The following is a 21,951-nucleotide window of genomic DNA, read 5'->3' as shown; positions in this document are numbered from 1 at the left end:
TTCTCACGTAGAGATTCTGGCATTTTCATCTTCTAGAGACTGACAGCATTTCTTGATTTGTCTTCATTACTTTGTCTCTACAGTAACTTAGAGGAATTTTGTTTTCCATGATAATATTATCCCTCTAAAGATGCTAAGTACACTTCACATCTAGAGATCAACTCTGAACTCTGAGTATGATTTTATAAAATTTTAGAACATCCTTATATGAGGAAGACAGTATTTGTAACATATTTAGTTCCATTAAAATAAATGTAAGAGGTGAAATGACCAATCTCCTCCAGCTAACACCAAACCTACAGATCTGGGATATAAATGATACATCTCCCATAGGTGACCTTGGGTTAAGGGAGTCGATAAGACTAAAAAAAAGTCCTTGAATTGTATTTTGCTTTTAGCAGCGTAATAAAACGATACATGCAGCCATGTTTTGTATTCAATAAGGTTTATGTTAATGTAAAACAACTGAAAATTACTCAATGTTGTCAAATCACTTTGGCCTTGATTATCTATCTATTAAAATCAAAATCAGAATGTGGCTATCTTAGCTGTTTCAGTAGCTGCGTAGCAGTTTTCTTTATTTAGTTTTAGTTAATTAGTGGAATACACTCCATTGTCAAGGTCAGCTAATGGAAGAGAAGAAAAGATTTGGATGTGGCAGGGGAAGGCCTGGATGTGTGTTGTCCTGCTGCCTAAGTGACCTGTTGTGGTAGCCACTTGTCTTGGGTTTCTGTTTCCTCAGTATTAGTGATTATACTTTATCACTTAGGTGTATTGTGAAGACAAAATACTCAATATTTAAGAAGAATGTGATTATACTTTATCACTTAGGTATATTGTGAAGACAAAATACTCAATATTTAAGAAGAATTGTGTTATAACTGCAAAACACTGTTGACCGTTATATGTTAAACTACATTTTATAAAGTTATCTCACATAATTTCTGAACACTAGTTGAGTCTAAATTTATTAGCAAGGCCCAGAAAATCTCATAGCAATTCTATGAGGCTGACATATCAGGTATTTCAGTTGTTATTAATATCACAGAACTAAGTATGAACCAACTTGTCCTTGAAATGTAGTTTTGGCTTCTGGTAAAATAGTGTGTAAATGGACACTTCACATGGTCTACTGCCATGACATTTAAAGTGTGGTCTATGAACCAGCAGCACTGACACCCAGGTGTTAGATCCATTGCAGAAGCCTCACGGGAATTTAATGATTAAGATTATGGTTTATGCATTCAAAACTATCATTTTTTACGTGTGTGACTTCAGGATTGTTACTGAAATTTTGACATCTCAGTTTCCTCATCTATAGTACCTACCTCATGGATGAAATTAGATTGTAAAGACTAAGTGAGATGATAGTTACCAAGCACTCCAAACGGTGACATTCAATACTTCCTAGTTATAGTAAGTATTCAGTAAACGCACAAATGAGGTCATAGACATATTATTTGGTGTCTAAAAGTTATTTGTTAGTGATGCAAGCAACTACAAATGTAAAATCTCCCAAAATAACAAAATGATTCATTACCTCTGTCCTATTTCCCCCTAGTATAACTGTAATCAGATTCATTACCTTTGAGTGGCAGATACCATTATGCAGACTATATGAGAACTAGTTAAATCTCTAGAGTTGGACTCTTTCCCAAGATAATGTTCTCTACCTTTTATCTCCCCCTGCGCCTGCCCTTGCCCCAGGTCAATGATGTTTCCTTTTACGGTTGACGTTAATGCTCTAATGGTTGGTGTTAAGAGTTACCCGTCCTGTTCCATAGAAGCAATGGATAGTTGAAAGTATATTTTCAAAATCAAAATCAATGCAACTGTAATACTTGAAAAAAAAGTTCTGTCGGTTAATAGTTTATGAAAGTGATATGATGACAGTGTAACACAGGAATATTTTATGTGTATGTATATCAATATATGCATTTGGTGGGAAAAAAATGCCTGAATGGGAGAAGTTGTTATAAATATTGCTTTGTTGCTTCTCGTCTATAAAGTAAAATCAAAATTTTACTTTAGAAAAATATTCATAAGAATTTATAGGTAACTTTATAGGTGCATAAAATAACTGGATATCATTCCTAATATTACTTTATTGAAGATTCTGTTTTATGCTACACTTAAAGTTAAGCTCATTGTAGATTAAGATACAGATACAGATATATGAAAATGCCAAACAATATTTAATGCCTGTAGTAAGTCCCTTATGTAGAACAGTTAAACTATCAAAATGTAGACATTAGATTTCAAAACACATTTGAATACATGTAAGGTAATTAACATACATGATCACATTTAAACATATAACTACCCTATGAACTAATGCTTTATCTCCCTTTTAATAGATAAAATACCTGAAAATCAAAAGAAATTGTTTCAGGACCCAAGTCCTCTATTTTAGTTAAAAGCTGTAGGTACACTGTGTTACTTGAACATACTGTCGTTTCATTTCAAACAACCTATCTAGAAACAAAACTTCCTTTAATAAATTTGACCTGAGTCCAAGGAGGGTAGGCACCTAGACAAGAGATACTTAAATCCCTGTTTCAATTATAATTCTTATGCTAGCACACACAAATATCAAGAGTGTGATATGCAAAGTGTAATTCACCCTTGCCAGGACACTGGGCTGGAATCAGCCATCCTAGAGTATAAGTGCTTTTTTCTTTTTGTGGTCAGGAGGAATTAGAAGAGAGTTATTTGGAGGATCAAGACACTGAAGAATATACTGCTTGAAAGGTTCTTGTATTGGTTTGAGCCCAGAAAGCCGCACCAACAAACACCACAACACAAGGCAATGTGGAGTAACATGCTGTATTTTATTTTATTTTATTTTATTTTTATTTTTTTGAGACAGAGTCTCCCTCTTTCGCCCAGGCTGGAGTGCAGTGGCACTATCTCAGTTCACTGCAAGCTCTGCCTCCCAGGTTCACATCATTCCCCTGCCTTAGCCTCCTGAGTAGCTGGGACTACAGGAGCCCGCCACCGTGCCTGGCTAATTTTTTGTATTTTTAGTAGAGACGGGGTTTCACAGTGTTAGCCAGGATGGTCTCGATGTCCTGACCTCGTGATCTGCCTGCCTTGGCCTCTCAAAGTGCTGGGATTACAGGCGTGAGCCACAGTGGGGCCCAACCTGCTGTTTTAATGAGCGCCTGGGTGCAGGCGGGCTGAGGCCTAAAATGGCGTCATCCCCAAGTGAGGATGGGACAGGGGGGTTTTATAGCCCTCTGTAAACAGGAAGTGTCTCAGTCTGACGTGACTGCTACTTAGTACCCAGATGTCCTCTTTCTTAATCTTCAGGGATACATGTCTTCTGGCCAGGGTAGGTGTTTTCCAGGCAGCTCTCTTCCTGCTTTTGCTATCTTGCGGATGCAGGCTGCTGGCGCAAGTGGTCTTGTGTCTTGGGACTCTGCCTGAGAAGGGAGGAGTTATTCATTCCCTTAAACTTTCAGGCTCTGGGGAGAATCTTTCACTGCTGTACCTACATATTGCTGCATGGTAATATGATGTAGTAGTTCTACTATAAGGGGCAGGGTAGGAGGCAGGGAGGGAGTGTTTGAGACAAATGTATTCCTGGAACAAACTACATTTAAATACTTCTCTGGCTTTGCCTCAAATCAAGCATACTTTCATTTCAAAATAAATCAGTCAAGATGGGTATAACAAGTGCAGAATTTAACTTTTAGATGTCAACCATTTTAGAAAATCCGCTTACATATAAATACTTGTATAAATAGAGGTACATAGCAGAGTTTCTCTAACAGAAAAATCCTATATTCAGAAGGATTCCCAAGGGGAGTGACTGACAATTGCCCTCCTTGAATAATGGACAGTTATAGGATACTACATAATATAGCTAAAATGTTCTCTGTAACTATGAACACTAGGTCCTAATGCCTTACAACTTTGAGCCCCTAGTGACTTTTGACAACATGCTAGGGTCATTTCTCCACTGCAGATGCTATAATACCCTAGTAGGTCTACCTCAGTATAACAAAATTATTTCCAACATGTAGACCATGCATGTATTTCTAACTCTGGTTTCCAACTACTAGAGTATCAATAATTATCTCAATTGTTGTGAAATTTAACATACAAACAATAGCTTTAAATCAAAAGCTTGAAGACTTTGTATGTTAAAAGGTCATCAGTTCAAATCTTTTATTCCTCCCTTCTTTTTACACTGAAAATATATTGTTTTCTATAGGAAGATCACATGCAGAACTGTTTTTTTGCAATTTAAAATACATGGTCCTATTTCCTGCAATAAGAAGTTCTAGTTTTAATTAAAAAAAAAAAAAAAAAAAAATGTCTGGCCCAGTGCAGTGGCTTATGCCTGTAATCCCAGCACTTTGGGATTGTTTGAGCCCAGGAGTTCAAGACCAGCAGGGGCAACATGGAGAAACCCATCCCCATCAAAAAAAGTAATATTTGTTATCTGAGGCATGGTGGCCCATGGCTGTGGCCTCAGCTACTTGGAAGGCTGAGGTGGAAGGATGGCTTGAGCCCAGGAGATGGAGGTTGCAGTAAGCAGAGATGGAGCCACTGCACTCCAGCATGGGTGATAGAGCAAGACGCTTACCTTGAAAAAAAAAAAAAAAGGAAGGCTTTTGCTTTTGACCACCAATTCCACCAACTGGTCCTAGTTTTGCATTATAGGAAAATAAACAAAGGTATTATATTTCAAACCAAAAAGGACTTGGCTGTATTTGGACTATCTTTTGGAGAAGCTCCCCTACTTATTTATACCACTGTTCGTGTTACATACGCTTTGACTTACCGTCTTTCTAGGCTGCTTGCTTCATCCTAAATCTTTTTCCTTTTCTTTTTTGGATGTTGCTTTTAGAATGGTTATTCTCAACTTAAGACACTAATCACATACTATCCATGCACTCTTCTCATGAGCTGGACACTATAATTCTATTCAGCTATTAAGTTTGTGCTGCCTAAATTCAATACTGTGATTTCAAAAAATAAATGCAATGCAATATTTAGTGAAGCATAGACAGTACCAAGAGTTGTAATAGAATTTTAATGATTACTGCATGTTCTTTTACTTTTTGATTTCTTTCAAATTCTATTGGTGATATTTTATTATCCTGGGAAGGTTATTTTGAGTAAACTTTTAACACCTAAGACTAGAAATCCACATTTCTCTTTAAAAATTTAGATTTGACATTAACTGGCATTTTTAGATGTTATTTAAGTTATTAATAGTGGCATCTTCTGATGGTTTCAGATGGCATTTGAAATTTTTATAATGATTGATAGTTCTGTTATCATGCATTGTGTATCCTCTCCTATGAATATATTTAGATTTTAAGCATGTCATTTTTAGTCCTACTAATTTAAGACTCTTAACTAATGTTAATTTACCATTTCTCACAAAAATTTCTGTTAGACTAGACATTTCATATGACATTTATCATTAAATAGTACTACCAAAAGCAGAATTTTAGTGCTGCCATATATAATTACAGTTTTTATTTTTTCTTGATGTTTTATTGATTGCAGAATTTCCTTGAACTGGGAGATTATAATATAAGATGGCAAGCTGAGGTCAAGACTAAGTGGTTCTATATGTTCCCCTGGCAACCCCCAGCGAATTTTTCCAAAATCAATGTTCATTTTCTCTTAAAAAAGAATAATGAGTATTTAATGTTTTCCCTTAGTCTTAAACAAATTTGTGAATTTTACATTGTTTCCTGAACAAATATTGAAATACAAAACGGATTTAATAAAATAGCTTACTTTTCTCTCCTTCACTGTCTATTTTGCCTTCTTATGTAGAACTTATGCTCTACAACTATTAATATGTAGGTGCCACCTAGTGGCAAAGGCAAAACATTTACATGTAAGCTAATGATTGATGAGCTCTTGTACTATATTCACTGATGCATTTTTTGGAATACATAATACATTAATACAAATGCAAAAAGAGTACTGTAATGGTATTGTGACAAAGCACTAAGAATATCTATCTATTAAGATAGACATTTACATTATTTATTTGAATATGCTGCTATATGGCTTGGTTTTTAAAAGTTAGTATCTTTTTGACCTACAAGACTAAGACATAAACATAAATTACCAAAGTGTGTGAAGGAAAGGGGGAAAACATTGGCCCACAAGATTCCTTGTATGTCTATGGATTATTATTTTGATATAGTTAGAATAACTTTATTCCATGAATAATATTTTATCTAAAGGTGTTTCTCTAATACTTCTGTCTATTCAAAGTCTTTTTGACAGTAACATCACTAATTAACATTCACAATCTCTACTGACAGTGTATTTGTTTTCCTTTAAATATTGACAATAGACAAGACAATTATCAAAATTGAAATTGCTAAACTATATAATGCTTAACTCTTTAATCCCGAGAAGTAAAAATGAGAATATGTATCCATTGACCTGGTAGTAAAAGCAGGACTTGTGATAGTCAGTCACCTCCTGGGACTCAAACACGGTATAATCTGTTAATGGTCATGGCCACTAATTAGAGTACATCTTGTTAGGGAAATAAATAAACTTGCTTGTTTGTTGTTCTGGCACCCAGAAGATAATTAATATTTTTATTTGCTGCCTGATTCCCAGCTCTTTCCAGCTGCTATTTAGGTCTAGTGGGAGCACAAATGAATGCTACGAGTGGGCTCTGCCTTAGCCTGAGAGGTAGTTTCTACATTTACAACTGCCTTAGTGATGCATTCATCAGTTACTCCACAGTACTTCTAGAAAGAGGTGCTCTGTACTTCTTGCTTTGTACTTCCTTAACACTTCACTGTATTGATACTTCCATTATCCTTTCTAAATTATCGTTAATTACCTGTGGTTCTCTTCTGTCTAGAAAAGGCTATAGGGCAAGGAATTGATCATCTTTCTAGTTCCAGTGCACAATCTTGCACATAAGAAGCTCTTAATACATAATTTCAATATTAAAAAAGAATAAAATAGAAATAAATCTATGAAGTGATCCGTGATCCTTAGGTAGTTCCAACAGAGAAGCATAATGACTTATCCATGTGTGTACTAAAACCTACTTCATTAGGAAAGCAGAAGAAAGAGTGAGTAGAGACTTAACCACATCTCTTGTACGCTAAACTGTGTGGTATAATAGCCCTGTCCTCATGCATAGATTTGCACAGGAATTGAACAAAAAATTTTATAATGTAACAAGAAGCTCTTGGTTCCAACTTGCTGGGCCACAGAATCACCATGAGTATAAATAAACCATCTTGAAAATGCTCATGTCAATGTTCCTGTTTCTAAAAGGCACATGAAAATATATTTTTAGACTATTGTAATTTTAAAATTTAGAGTACCTGGTGAAGCTTGACATAGCCAACACTTATTTTATTCTGTTTCACTTTGCTGAGTGTTTACCTTGTGTAGAAGCTGTATTCAGAACATATGCTTCGTTTAGCAGTGAAAAAGCCAATGCTAAGAGCTCTTGACCAACTTACCCAAGATCCCACAGCTAATAGGTGATAGAGGTTGGAAGCCACATAGTCTGTTTCCTTATACCATTAAGTCCACTCTGAAATGGAGGGGAGTGTGATGAAATCTTAGATTAAGTTCAGATTATTCAAGGACATAACTTTGAGTCAATAGCCAAAGCCAAACTTTTGCAGTCATACCGCATATCGTAATGCTGTCCTGGAAAAAGTGCTGAGTCTCAGTAATTGATGTCCAAAAGTTCTGTGATAAATTATTTATGTGATGAGATGTTTTAAAGAGAGTAAAACAGCAGAGTGCAAAACTGTGCTAGGCTATTCACATCATTAAAGCAGTTCCCTGACCCCTTTTCCGTTTCTTCTGAGGTGAAAGTATAAAGCTCACTCTGATTGCAGAATTCTTAATTCTCTAAATTAGGAATCAGCCTTTACTAATGGAAGTGGGTAGAAATGGAAAACTACTAGCTACTGGCAGGAGAAGAGCCCAAGAGCTGCTATATGGCAGTCACAATTAGGAAAAAAAAAAATACAGTATAAAGGCAAAGTAATAGCCACTATCTGGAGGTCAGTCGAAAGAAAATGGATATAATAAAGAATGAAAGTTAAAAGTTGAAAAGATGAGCCATGAAAGTATCAGGAATTTCAGGGTAGGCAAAAATCTAAATAGACAATATGGATTAGATTTAGTAAGAAATAAGAACTTGTCTCAGAACACTATTACAGGTAAGATATTATAACTCCTATTTCACTAAAAGTACCATCAGATTCAGCCAGAAGTAAAGGAAAAGACAGAGTTTAAATGTTGGTATACCTTAAAACACATCCACCTTGCAAACTGAAGATAATTAGTGCTTCTTGAATTTAGCATAGCTAAGGAATGTTACAGTTGGATTGCCAAATAATTTAAACGATTTTAATAGGCAGGGATAAAATATCAAGTTTACTTATCCAGGTATATAAGTTCATCTTAGTTCATCAAAGAATCTTTTCTATTCCATGATCAAGTATACTACTGATTTCTAAAATTTTATATCTATATATAGATATACACACAATATATATATACATATTGTATATGTATACATACATATATAATATGTTGTGTGTATATATACACACTAAATAATTACATACATATAATTTCATATGACAAAACAATTTCCTTTGGTGTACCACTAGCTCTTGATTATCTATCAAGATGATTGTGGCAGGGATAATCTCAAAAGGGATAGAATAATTTATATTTACCTTTACCTTACAAAGATTAACTATGCCTTCTACAGTAGACTCATTTTTGTGTGTATATGAGAGGGTTATAGATTCCATAAACATATACTTAAAGCAGGGGACAGGCCTAATTTGAGGGTCTATTTATTCATTCATTCACCCATTGTGTCTCATGTCCCTTCTAAATGTTCAGCATTCTTCTAAATGCTATAGATACACCTAGGAGTTATATTCAAATTGTTTAACTACTGGTTCTACGGGCACCAAGTAATCAGAACAGATACTGCTCAAATAGCACCTCAGGCGTAATTGTATATAAAAATACTCACTGTCACCAAAAGTTTTTCCACTTAATGGGGAAGACTGAGTTAACAGGCAGTCACTAGACAGTTTGACAACTGTTCTAATAATTCTAAACACAGTATACATAAAACTTTTTCAAATAATCCCTTAAGTTTTTTTCCCTATGAGACTCTTGCCTACTTTATAATATTGATGCATTAAAATTTATGATCTAAAAGTATCTAATTAACCAAAAATTATCTTCAGAGCATGTGATTCAATTTAAAATTACATTTTGACTTTTTAGAAAGTTGACTTTTGAAATTAGTAGCTTGTTTTTATAAAACGAAACATAAATTTTTCATGGTTGCTAAAGCATCCATTTCAACTTAAAGATAGGTTGCATTCTTTCAGGTTCCCGTATCTGCAACATAGCATGTAAAGATTATAACATGGATCATATTTTATGTTAAATGTGCTTTCAGAAAATGCAGTGATTTTCTAAGACATTTATCAAAAATATCAGAAATTGAAGGAAAGAAAAATCCATTTTTACTTGAATGAACCAACTAAATTATTTCCCACTTTACTTGCTCTCATTTGGAGATCTAGCTATAAATTCTCAGAAACAAATAAATGAGTTCAAGGGGAAACATCTTTGTTAATTTCTGAGGCTTAATTCAGATAGAAATTCTTTTACATGTAAGAATCTTAACATTTGTACTAATTAAAACTATTATTTTTAATAATAAAAATTGCCAAAAATATGTTTTGTACTCATAATCAAATGGATATCTATTTTGTAAAAAAATCTATATTCTGAAATCTCTCTGGATATGCAGAAAGTCATTAAAATCAAGCCCTAATGAATAAACAAAAGCTACATGCAGTTCTATGTTAGTTAGAAATAACAATAAAATTGTGCCCAAGCACACTTTCTAGGTCTACAAAGTAGTCTATTTTTCCTAGGTGGCCCACCACATTTGCTGAAATATGACACAGTTTTGCATTTTTTTTTTCCTTAAATACATACGCCATTAGATAATACGCAGCATATGTGGTGCATTGCAGATGTTGCATTAACTCTTGTTAATTTCCCCTAGGTGGCGATCTTTTCAAAGAAGCTGTACAGGCACTTCCGTCAAAGAAAATTGAGTTAATATAAATGTATACCCCACTCTGGCTATTAATAATGCTACCTTCATCTACACAGAAGGGAAAATACAATTTTTTGGTGGGAACACAATATAAATGTAAAGCCTCTTCTCAAAAATCTTACAAAACTGGATGTATAGATGTTATCTACTTTAAGAACTTAAATATATGTTAGCGAAAAGATATTTCAAAAACATTAGTTCTGGGATATTGGTTAATTATGGATGTAGCATGATAAATCATACTCAAATTTTAGTTTCTGGGCTCATTGCTTACAGCTTTCTTCCTAAAACCCCAACATTGTGATTTAATGAAATAACAATGGGTTTCATCCATCTCTTTAGAGTTATAGTTGTTGTTGCTGTTTTTCATGCTGCCCACAGCTGCTCTTTTGTGACAGCTCCTTTAGGTGGGATATCCCACTGGTGAATGAAACAGGTGACTAGGCAGGGCTAAGCCCGCTTACATCTTAGCGTGTTCTGCAGTAATATTGAAAGATAGGAGGAGACATTAAAATAGAAAAACAGACTACTTAGGTGTAGATAAATGATATGGAGCAGAAAATATTCTAAAATTCAGAAAAAAAAAAGACCTTTCTTCCTATGCAGACAGTCTCCTTACTTCTACATTTATATAGAAGACGTAAACCTTCTGAGACACTCACCCATACACACTTGACATTTACATACATACATAAACTTAGCCTTCCTCTGCTTTGGAACGTCACCTCTTGCTTTTGCTTTGTTTGTTACTTTAAATTTTCCCTTGCTCCACCCTAAGGCTTTAACCATCAAGAGATGTGAGGCTGGCAGTGATGACGCATGACTGCAGCTTCCCTCTCCTAAATGCAGCCACAGAGCAATCGAAGCATCCCGTAAGCCTTCAGAAAAAAACAAACAAAACAAACACAAAAACAAAAAACAGGAGTATAGAATTAAAATAACGATATTTGCTATTTGCAAAGAAACTTTATATTAATGATGTACTTTGACATTTGCAACAGCCCTGAGCATTTAAAAAGCAGGAATCATCATCATCCCCAACTTACAGATAAACCTCAGAGAAGTTAAGGTCTTTCATTAGAGTTAAAAAGCTGGCCACTGGAAACCCAAGACTCAAAGAATTTTCTGATTCCTTTGTAAGTTCACTCATGTTTTGACTGTAATCAGTCTTCATAATGAGACTCATACTATGCCTCCACTGCCTTCCCTTGGCTTCTTCCTGCTCACAAACAACGTGTTTACTCCTGTATTGACTGTCAGGAGTGGTTTCAAATTTGAAGTGAAGTGTCTAAGTAGCCCCTGGGAAAGGATTTATTGAAGCAACTTATGAGAACCTCTTAACTCTATGTTTGGTACCTTGAGCAGAAGCCATGGGCAATAAAGCTAAGCACTGGAATTCAGTGTACTTACTAAAATTTTGGCCAGAGTTCCATTTGGGTCTTTGACAGACTAACTTCCTGTATCTTACAAACTTACCCTTGGCCACTTTTCAAAATGTTAAGCTCATCAGCTGCATTATCTCAATGTATGAATCCATCCTCCCATAAAGTCTTGTTGATGCTCCTTTTTCCCAGCTCTTCACCATTGCCTTCCTTCTCTACTCTTTCCACCTTTCCACTGTGACCTTTGGAAACCTCCAATCAGAACCAGCTACAAAATCTGTGAAGTCCAGTGCAAAATGTCAATGCAAGGCTTTTTGTACAAAAAGCAGGCCAAAAAAAACCAAACAAACAAAAAAAACATTTTCCTTCTGTGATTTATCTCTAAACCAGTTATGTGGCTTTTTTGTTCTTTGGTTTTGTTATTTAATCTCATGTTTTTTGGGGCATGGAAATACATGTGAGGCAAGTGCAAACCATCACAGGCACCTGGGTCCTGCCCACAAACTGTGGGGCTCATATGCCTGACCTTGTCCCTCCCCAGACCCATGCCTAGGCCTCCACTGTGGGTAGCAAGTCATTGGGCAGGTGAGAGGAGCAGATAGCTGTGATTCTGTCCTAGGAAGGTGAGGAGGCAGGAAAGCAGTGGAAAGGCAGTACCATAGGTGAGCCAAGATTCCAAGCTCTGACACATCTACTAATATTCAATCAGATTCCATTTACATAACACAAATTCCAAGATAATCTTGTTAAGAATTTCAAGATAGGGCCGGGCACAGTGGCTCAAGCCTGTAATCCCAGCACTTTGGGAGGCCAAGACGGGTGGATCACGAGGTCAGGAGATCGAGACCATCCTGGCTAACACGGTGAAACCCCATCTCTACTAAAAAATACAAAAAACTAGGCAGGCGAGGTGGCGGGCGCCCGTAGTCCCAGCTATTCGGGAGGCTGAGGCAGGAGAATGGCGTGAACCCGGGAGGCGGAGCTTGCAATGAGCTGAGATCCGGCCACTGCACTCCAGCCTGGGTGACAGAGCGAGACTCCATCTCAAAAAAAAAAAAAAAAAAGAATGTCCACAGAGCATTAAGTCCCAAGAGCAGGGTCCCTTTTGTAGAGTGAGGCTCTATTTGATGGCAGTGAGAGCAGTCACGAAATTGTGTCTGTCCCCTCCACAATAAATGGCTTTCCCCATATTCTCAACCTTTTTACAGATCAGATCTCTGTCTTACTGAAATCTGGTGCTCTTCAGAGGTGTTTGGTTCCTTGGAACCTGCCTGAGCATGCATTGCTTATACTCTCATGCTCATGGGCGCTGGAGGAAAGGGAAGCAGGAAGAATTTTCAGCTTCACAATGCTGACTCACTTATAAAGCATTACTCTTTCCACCTAATGTCAATGAGGTGCATATCCTGACAGTGGTTCCACTACACTCTACTACTTTTCATCAGTCAGCCTCCTGTATTCTATTCCCCCTCTCACTGATTATTTCATTGCCTCTAGAGTGCAATATTCTCACCCTCAAACCTTGCAATCCCCCAGCTACATTGACAATCCATGCAACAATCTCTGTCACTGGCCTTTGACCTCAGCCCCATTACTCTTCAACTCCACTTTAATAACTGAATTTTGAAATTATATCTTGCACCTTGACATAGCCATGAGGCACTAGAACTAGGAAATCTTACATTTTAACCTCTTGTTCTTTGACAATTTTCCCGTTATGTTCTCTAACCCTTTACTCTCATAAAGGCTGCTGACACATTATAGGCGAGAGGAATACATTATTTGGATGCAATAGAGGTAGGATTTTATTTTCTCTAAAGGAGATTTTAATTCATTATATATCAAATGCCTGATGTCTTATGTTTTGTATCTTTGTAGTTGATTTCATGTATGTTTGATAATATTGTGTCTGGAATTGGTGGGTTCTTGATCTCGCTGACTTCAAGAATGAAGCTGCGGACCCTTGCAGTGAGTGTTACAGTTCTTAAAGATGGTGTGTCCAGAGTTGGTTCTTTTGGATGTTTAGATGTGTCTGGAGTTTCTTCCTTCTGGTGGGTTTGTGGTCTCACCGACTTCAGGAGTGAAGCTGCAGACCTCGGCAGTGAGTGTTATAGCTCTTAAAGGGTGGCAGGGACCCAAAGAGTGAGCAGCAACAAGATTTATTGTGAAGAGCAAAACAGCAAAGCTTCCACAGGGTGGAAGGGGACCCAAGTCGGTTGCCACTGCTGGCTCAGGTGGCCTGCTTTTATTCCCTGATCTGGTCCCACCCACATCCTGCTGATTGGTCCATTTTACAGACAACTGATTGGCCCATTTTACAGAGAGCTGATTGGTCCGTTTTGAGAGTGCTGATTGGTGCATTTACAATCCTTTAGCTAGCTACAAAGTTCTCCAAGTCCCCACCTGATTAGCTAGACACAGATGACTGATTAGTGCCTTTACAAACCTTTAGCTAGACACAGAGTGCTGATTGGTGCATTTACAATACTTTAGCTAGACAGAAAAGTTCTCCAAGTCCCCACCAACCCTGAAGCCCAGCCCCTTCACCTCTCACTGACACTCTCCCCGGACTTTGTGGCATCTAGCCCGGGCACTCCATCAGCCCAGAGGGAGTTGTCTCCTGATCAAGCTCAACAGGCACTGGTTAGCCATACCGCATGTGGGGCCCATGGAGTTAGTGCCCACCCAGAACCCTTGCTGGCCCACAAGTGCTGAGGGCAGCCCTGGCGCCTGCCCATGCCTCTCCCTCCACACCTCCCAGCGAGCAGAGGGAGCCAGCTCGGAGAGCACACACCAAGGCCGAGGAGGCGCCGAGAGTGAGCGAGGGCTGCTAGCACGTTGTCACCTCTCATTATCACACTTCCAACAATTTTATATGCATACTACTGACACACACACATGAACAGACACTTCCATTCTGGAAATTCAAGGTGAAGGAGCACAGGCTTTCTGTCTACTCTCCATCCTGCTAACTCTCCAGATAAGTTAACTACAAATTTTCTTTGACATTTTTAAGAGTCTCAGACCCTCCAGAACTCATTTTTATTTCACTCTGCCAAATTTTTCTGGTTTCACTGTAATCAGTAATATATACATTTCACAATCTTACTCGAATTGCTTTCTTAAAAATATATTATCTCTTGTCTTTCAAAGTATCTTTTCTCTTCTCTTTCCATTGCACCGGTCCAGGAAACCATAAACTCGAAGTCAATAATAATGACAAAAAATAGCACCAAACATTGCATGTTCCATATGCTTTATCTTGGTTTTATCTGATTTAACCTTCACAGTGATCTTATGAGGTGAATACAATTATCCCCAATTTACATATAAGGGAATTGTGAATTGACAAATTTCAAAGACTTGTTTATGTTATTTTTGAAGTTAGAATTTGTGACTCTCAAACTTTAGTATGTGAAAATACCATATAAGAAATTAAAAGTGACCTAGAAGTGATCATGGTAGACAGGAGGAAGGACTAGATTACAGCTCAGGGCAGAGCAGCTTGTGGAAGCTCACTTTATGAATTTTAGCTCCAGATCAACTGTGAGAACAAACCAGCAATCCCGAGAGGACCCACAGACCCTCTGAAAGAAGCAGACTGCTCTTGCAGGACCTGGGAAACACCCCAATTATTGTGAGTGCCACAACTAGAGAAGTGAGACAGGGAGACCCTCCTCTCCCAAACACACACCCCAACTGGAGAAGCTTAAGGTTTGTTTACAGGACAAGTTTCTGACTTTACCTGAAGCTGAATAAATTTAGAGAGCTGAGGGAAATACAGGGGTAGAGGAAGCAGCAGAAAGGCCCTGGGAGCTTGCTGCATCCCCTAGCAGGCCATTCCTTCCTGGCACCAGAGGGACCCATAGGGAGGGTGACTGGAGGAGCAGGGGGTAAAACTCTACAGAGAGAAGGAATTCTTTAGCTGAAATTTGTAACAATTTGAACAGGGTAAGAAGCCTCTTGGCCAGAACTTGGGGAAGGGCACAGATCTAGTGTGCAGACTCCACAGGCATGAGAAGAACTAAGCCCTTTTCTTTCACAGTTGCAAGGCAGGTAGTCTCAGGCAAGTTTTCAAGCCCAACTTGCCCTCCACCTGGAAACAGACTTGGGGCCGTTGTGCGGGGGCACAGTGGGAGTGAGACAGGTCCTTTGGTTTGTGTGGGAACTGGGTGAGGCCTGCAACTGCTCGCTTTTCCCCACTTCCCTGACAACCTGCATGACTCAGCAGAGGCTGCCATAATCCTTCTAGGTACACAACTTCAGTGACCTGGGAATCTCATCCCCTTCTCCAACAGCAGCTGCAGCAAGACTCACCCAAGGATAGTCTGAGCTCAGACACACCTAGCCCTGCCCCCATCTGATGGTCCTTCCCTATCCACCTTGGTAGCAGAAGACAAAGAGCATATAATCTCAGGAGTTATAGGGCCCCGCCTACTGCCGGTACCTTTCCATATTAATACAGCTGATGCTTTCTGGAAAGCACCAACTCCTGGCAGGAGGCCAACCAGCACACAAAAAGAGAATTCAACCAACAAAGCTAAGAACGCTCAGAGTTCATTGCACCCCACCGCTACCTCCACTGGAACAGGTGCTGGTATCCACAACTGAGAGACCCATAGATGGTTCACATCACAGGACTGTGTGCAGACAGCTCCCAGTACCAGCCCAGAGCCAGGACTCTCTGTGTGACTAGACCCAGAAGAGACACAACAATCACTGCAGTTTGGCTGACAGAAAGCCACATCCACAGGATAAGGGGGAGAGTACTACATCAAGGGAACACCCCATGGGACAAAAGAATCTGAACAGCAGCCTTTAGCCCTAGATCTTCCCTTCAACAGAGCCTACCCAAATGAAAAGGAACAAGAAAACCAACCCTGGTAATATGACAAAACAAAGCTCTTTAACACCACCCAAAAATCACATTAGTTCACCAGCAATGGATCCAAACCAAGAAGAAATCCGTGATTTACCTGAAAAAGAATTCAGGAGGTTAGTTATTAAGCTCATCAGGGAGGGATGAGAGAAAGGTAAAGCCCAATGCAAGGAAATTAAAACAAACAAACAAACAAACAAACAAAAAAAAGACACAAAATGATACAGGAAGTGAAGGGAGAGATATTCAAGGAAATAGATAGTTTAAAGAAAAAACAATTAAAAATTCAGGAAACTTTGGACACACTTTTAGAAATATGAAATGCTCTGGAAAGTCTCAGCAATAGAATTGAACAAGTAGAAGAAAGAAATTTAGAGCTCGAAGACAAAGACTTCAAATCAACCCAATCCAACAAAGACAAAGAAAAAATAATGAGAAAATATGAACAAAGTCTCCAAGAAGTCTAGGATTATGTTAAATGACCAAACTTAAGAATAATCAGTGTTTCTGAGGAAGAATACAATTCTAAAAGCTTGAGAAACATATTCAGGGTAATAATTGAGGAAAACTTCCATGGCCTTGCTAGAGGCCTAGACATCCAAATACAAGAAGCACAAAGAACACCTGAAAAATTTCATTTCAAAAAGATCTTTGCCTAGGCATATTGTCATCAGATTATCCAAAGTTAAAACAAAGGAAATAATCTTAAGAGCTGTCAGACAGAAGCACTAGGTAACCTATAAAGAAAAATCTATTAGATTAACAGCAGATTTCTCAGGAGAAACTCTACAAGCTAGAAAGGATTTGGGGCCCTATCTTCAGCCTCCAAACAATTAGCCAAGAATTTTGTATCCAGCAAAACTAAGCATCATATACGAAAGAAACATGCAGTTGTTTTCAGAGAAACAAATGCTGAAAGCATTTGACATTATCAAGCCACCACTATGAGAACTGCCAAAAGGAGCTCTAAATCTTGAAACAAATCCTGGAAACACATCAAAACAGAACCTCTTTAAAGCATAAATCACACAGGACATGTAAAACAAAAATAAATTTTAAAAGGCAAAAACATAAAACAAAAATCCCAAAGTACACAGGCAACAAAAAGCACAATGAATGCAATGGTACCTCATATTTCAATACTAATATTGAATGTAAATGGTCTAAATGCTTCAGTTAAAAGATACAGAACTGTAAAATGGATAAGAACTCACCTACCAACTGTCTGTTGCCTTCAGGAGACTCACCTAACACATTAGGACTCACATAAAGTAAAGGGGAGGAAAAAGGCATTTCATGCAAATGGGTGCCAAAAGTTAGCACTATTCTTATATCAGACAAAACAAATTTTAAAGCAACAGTAATTAAAAAGAGACAGAGGAACATTATGTAATGGTAAAAGCCCTTATCTCACAGAAAAAATATCACAATCCTAAACATATACACACCTAACACTGGAGTTCCCAAATTTATAAAGCAATTACTAATAAACCTAAGAAATGAGATAGGCAGCAACACAATAATAGTGGGAGACTTCAGAATCCAATGGCACTAGATAAGTCATCAAGACAGAAAGTCAACAAGGAACAATGGATTTAAACTATACCTTGGAACAAATAGACTTAGCAGATATATACAGAACATTTTATCCAACAACTGCAGAATATACATTCTGTTCAACAGCACATGGGACTTTCTCCAAGATAGACCATATGATAGGCCATAAAACGAACCTCAATAAATGTAAGAAAATTGAAATTATATCAAGCACTCTCTCAGACCACAGTGGAATAAAGCTGGAAATCAACTCAAAAAGGAACCTTCAGAACCATGCAAACACATGGAAATTAAATAACCTGTTCCTGAATGAGTATTGGGTCAAAAAAAAATCAAGATAACAATTAAAAAAGTATTCAAACTGAATGACAATAATGACACAATGATCAAAACATCTGGGATACAGCAAAGGCAATGCTAAGAGGAAAGTTTTGTAGCCCTATGTGCCTACATCAAAGAGACTTAAAGGGCATGAACGGATATTCTGAAGTCACACCTCAAAGAATTAGAGAAACAAGAACAAACCAAATTCAAACCCAGAAGAAGAAAGGAAATTACCAAGATCAGAGCAGAACTCAATGAAATTGAAACAGCAACAACAACAAAAATACAAAAAGATAAATGAAAAGATAAATAAAATTGATAGACCATTGTAAGATTAACCGAGAAAAGAGGAGAGAAAATCCAAATAACCTAACTAAGAAACAAAACAGGAGATATTGCAACTGACACCACTGAAATAGAAAAGATCACTCAGTATTACTATAAACACCTTTATGCACATAAACTAGAAAATCTAGAAGGGATGGATAGATTCCTGGAAAAATATAACCCTCCTAGCTTAAATCAGAAATAATTAGATATTATGAACAGGTCAATAATAAGCAGTGAGATTGAAATGGTAATTTTTAAAATTACCAACAAAATAAAGTCCAGGACCAGATGGATTCACAGTAGAATTCTAGTAGACATTCAAAGAAGAATTTGTACCAATCCTTTTGACAGTATTCCACAGGATAGAGAAAGAAGGAAACTGCCTTAATTCATTGTATGAAGCCAGCATCACCCTAATACTAAAACCAGGAAAGGACATAACCAAAAAATAAAACTGCAGACAGTTATCCTTGATGAACATTGATGCTAAAATCCTTAACAACATACTAGCTAACCAAATCCAAAAATATATAAAAAATATCCAACATAATCAAGTGGGTTTCATACCAAGGATGCAGGGATGGTTTAACATATGCAAGTCAATAAATGTGATATACCACATAAAGAGAATTAAAAACAAAAATCACATAATCATCTCAGTAGATGCAGAAAAAGCATTCTAAAAGCCCAGGATCCCTTAGCAAAATCGACAAACAAGGGACATACCTTTATGTGATAAAAACCATCTATGACAAACCCACAGTCAGCATAATACTGAATTGGAAAAAGTTGAAAGCATTCCCTCTGAGAACTGGAACAAGACAAGGGTATCTACTCTTACTACTCCTCTTCAACATACTACTGGAAGTCCTAGCTAGAGCAATCAGACAAGAGAAAGAAATAGAGGGCATGCAAATCAGCAACAAGGAAGTCAAACTATCACTGTTTGCTGATGATATGATCATTTACCTTGAAAACCCTAAGGACTTCTCCAGAAAGCTCCTAGAACTGAAAAAAAGAATTCAGCAAAGTTTCTGGATACAAGATTAATATAGCTCTTCTATCCACCAACAGTGACCAAAAAGAGAATCAAATCAAGAACTCAACCCCTTTTACAACAGCTGCAGAAAAAAATCAGATATTTAAGAATATGCCTAACCAAGGAGTTGAAAGACCTCTACAAGGAAAACTACAAAACACTGCTGAAAGAAATCATGGACAACACAAACAAATGTAAACACATCCCATGCTCATAGATGGATAGAATCAATACTGTGAAAATGACCATACTGACAAAAGCAATAAACAAATTCAAAGGAATCTCCATCAAAATATCACCATTATTCTTCATAGAACTAGAAAAAACAATTCTAAAATTCATATGAAACTAAAAAAGAGGCCACATAGCCAAAGTAAGAGAACAAATCTGGAGACATCACACTACCTGATTTCAAAATATACTATAAGGCCGTGGTAATAAAATCAGCATTGTCCTGGTGTAAAAATAGGTATATAGACCAATGGAACAGAATAGAGAACCCAGAAATAAACCCACATACTTACGGCCAACTGATCTTCGACAAAGCAAACAAAAACATAAAGTGGGGAAAGGACACCCTTTTCAACAAATGGTGCTGGGATAGTGGGCTAGCCACACGTAGGAGAATGAAACTGGATCCTCATCTCTCACCTTATACAACAATCAACACAAGATGGATTAAGGAGTTAAATCTAAGAACTGAAAGTATAAGAATTCTGGAAGATAACGTTGCAAAAACCCTTCTAGAGACTGACTTAGGCAAGGAATTCATGAACAAGAACCCAAAAGCAAATGCAATAAAAACAAAGATAAATAGCTGGGACCTAATTAAACTAAAGAGATTTTGCATGAAAAAAAAAAAAAAAAAAACAGTCAGCAGAGTAAACAGACAACCCACAGAGAGGTAGAAAATCTTCACAATGTATACATCTGACAAAGGAGTAATGTCCATAATCTACAGTGAACTCAAACAAATCAGTAAGAAAAAAACAAACAATCCTTTCAAAAAGTGGTCTAAGGACATGAACAGACAATTCTCAAAAGAAGATATACAAATGGCAAACAAACATAAGAAAAAATGCTCAAAATCACTAATGATCAGGGAAATTCAGATAGAAATCATCATGAGATACCACCTTACCCCTGAAAGAATAGCCATAATAAAAAAAAAATCAAAATAAAGTAGATGTTGGCACCCTTCTACACTGCTGGTGGGAATGTAAACTAGTACAGCCACTGTGTAAAACAGTGGAGATTCCTTAAAGAACTAAAAGTAGAACTACGCTTTGATCCAGCAATCCCCCTACTGTGTTTCTACCCAGAGGAAAATAAGTCATTATTCAAAAAGAATACTTGCACACACATGTTTATGGTGTGCATGTGTCTTTATAGTAGAATGATTTATAATTCTTTGGATATATACCCAGTAGCTGGATTGCTGGGTCAAATGGTATTTCTGGTTCTAGATCCTTGAGAAATCACCACACTGTCTTCCACAATGGTTGAACTAATTTATACTCCCACCAACAGTGTAAAAGTTTTCCTATTTCTCCACATCCTCTCCAGCATCTGTTGTTTCCTGATTTTTTAATGATTGCCATTCTAACTGGAGTGAGATGGAAAGTCATTGTGGTTTTGATTTGCATTTCTCTAATGACCAGTGATAATGAGCCTTTTTTCATATGTTTGTTGGCTGCATAAATGTCTTCTTTTGAGAAGTGTCTGTTCATATCCTGTTGCGGGAAGTCAGGGACCCCGAATGGAGGGACTGGCTGGAGCTGTGGCGGAGGAACATAAATTGTGAAGATTTCATATTAATATGGACATTTATCATTCCCAAATAGTACTTTTATAATTTCTTATGCCTGTCTACTTTACTCTCTAAATCCTGTTATCTTTGTATGCTGAGGAGGTACTTCACCTCAGGACCACTGTGATAATTGTGTTAACTGTACAGATTGATTGTAAAACGTGTGCTTGAACAATATGAAGTCAGTGCATTTTGAAAAAGAACAGAATAACAGCAATTTTTATGGAATGAGGGAAGACAACCATAAGGTCTGACTGCCTGTGGGGTCTGGCAAAAAGAGCCATATTTTTCTTCTTGCAGAGAGCTTATAAATGGACATGCAAGTAGGAAAGATATCTCTAAATTCTTTTCCTAGCAAGGAACGTTAATATTAATACCCAGGGAAAGGAATGTGTTCCTGGGGGGAGGCCTATAAATGACCGCTCTGGAAATGTCTGCTTTATGCAGTTGAGATAAGGACTGAGATACGCCCTGGTCTCCTGCAGAACCCTCAGGCTT

This window comes from Papio anubis, chromosome 9 (genome assembly GCF_008728515.1).
Source record: "Papio anubis isolate 15944 chromosome 9, Panubis1.0, whole genome shotgun sequence".
In the NCBI taxonomy this organism is placed as follows: Eukaryota; Metazoa; Chordata; class Mammalia; order Primates; family Cercopithecidae; genus Papio; species Papio anubis.
The sequence above is the reverse complement of the archived record's forward strand: the minus strand, read 5'-3'. Positions refer to the sequence as shown.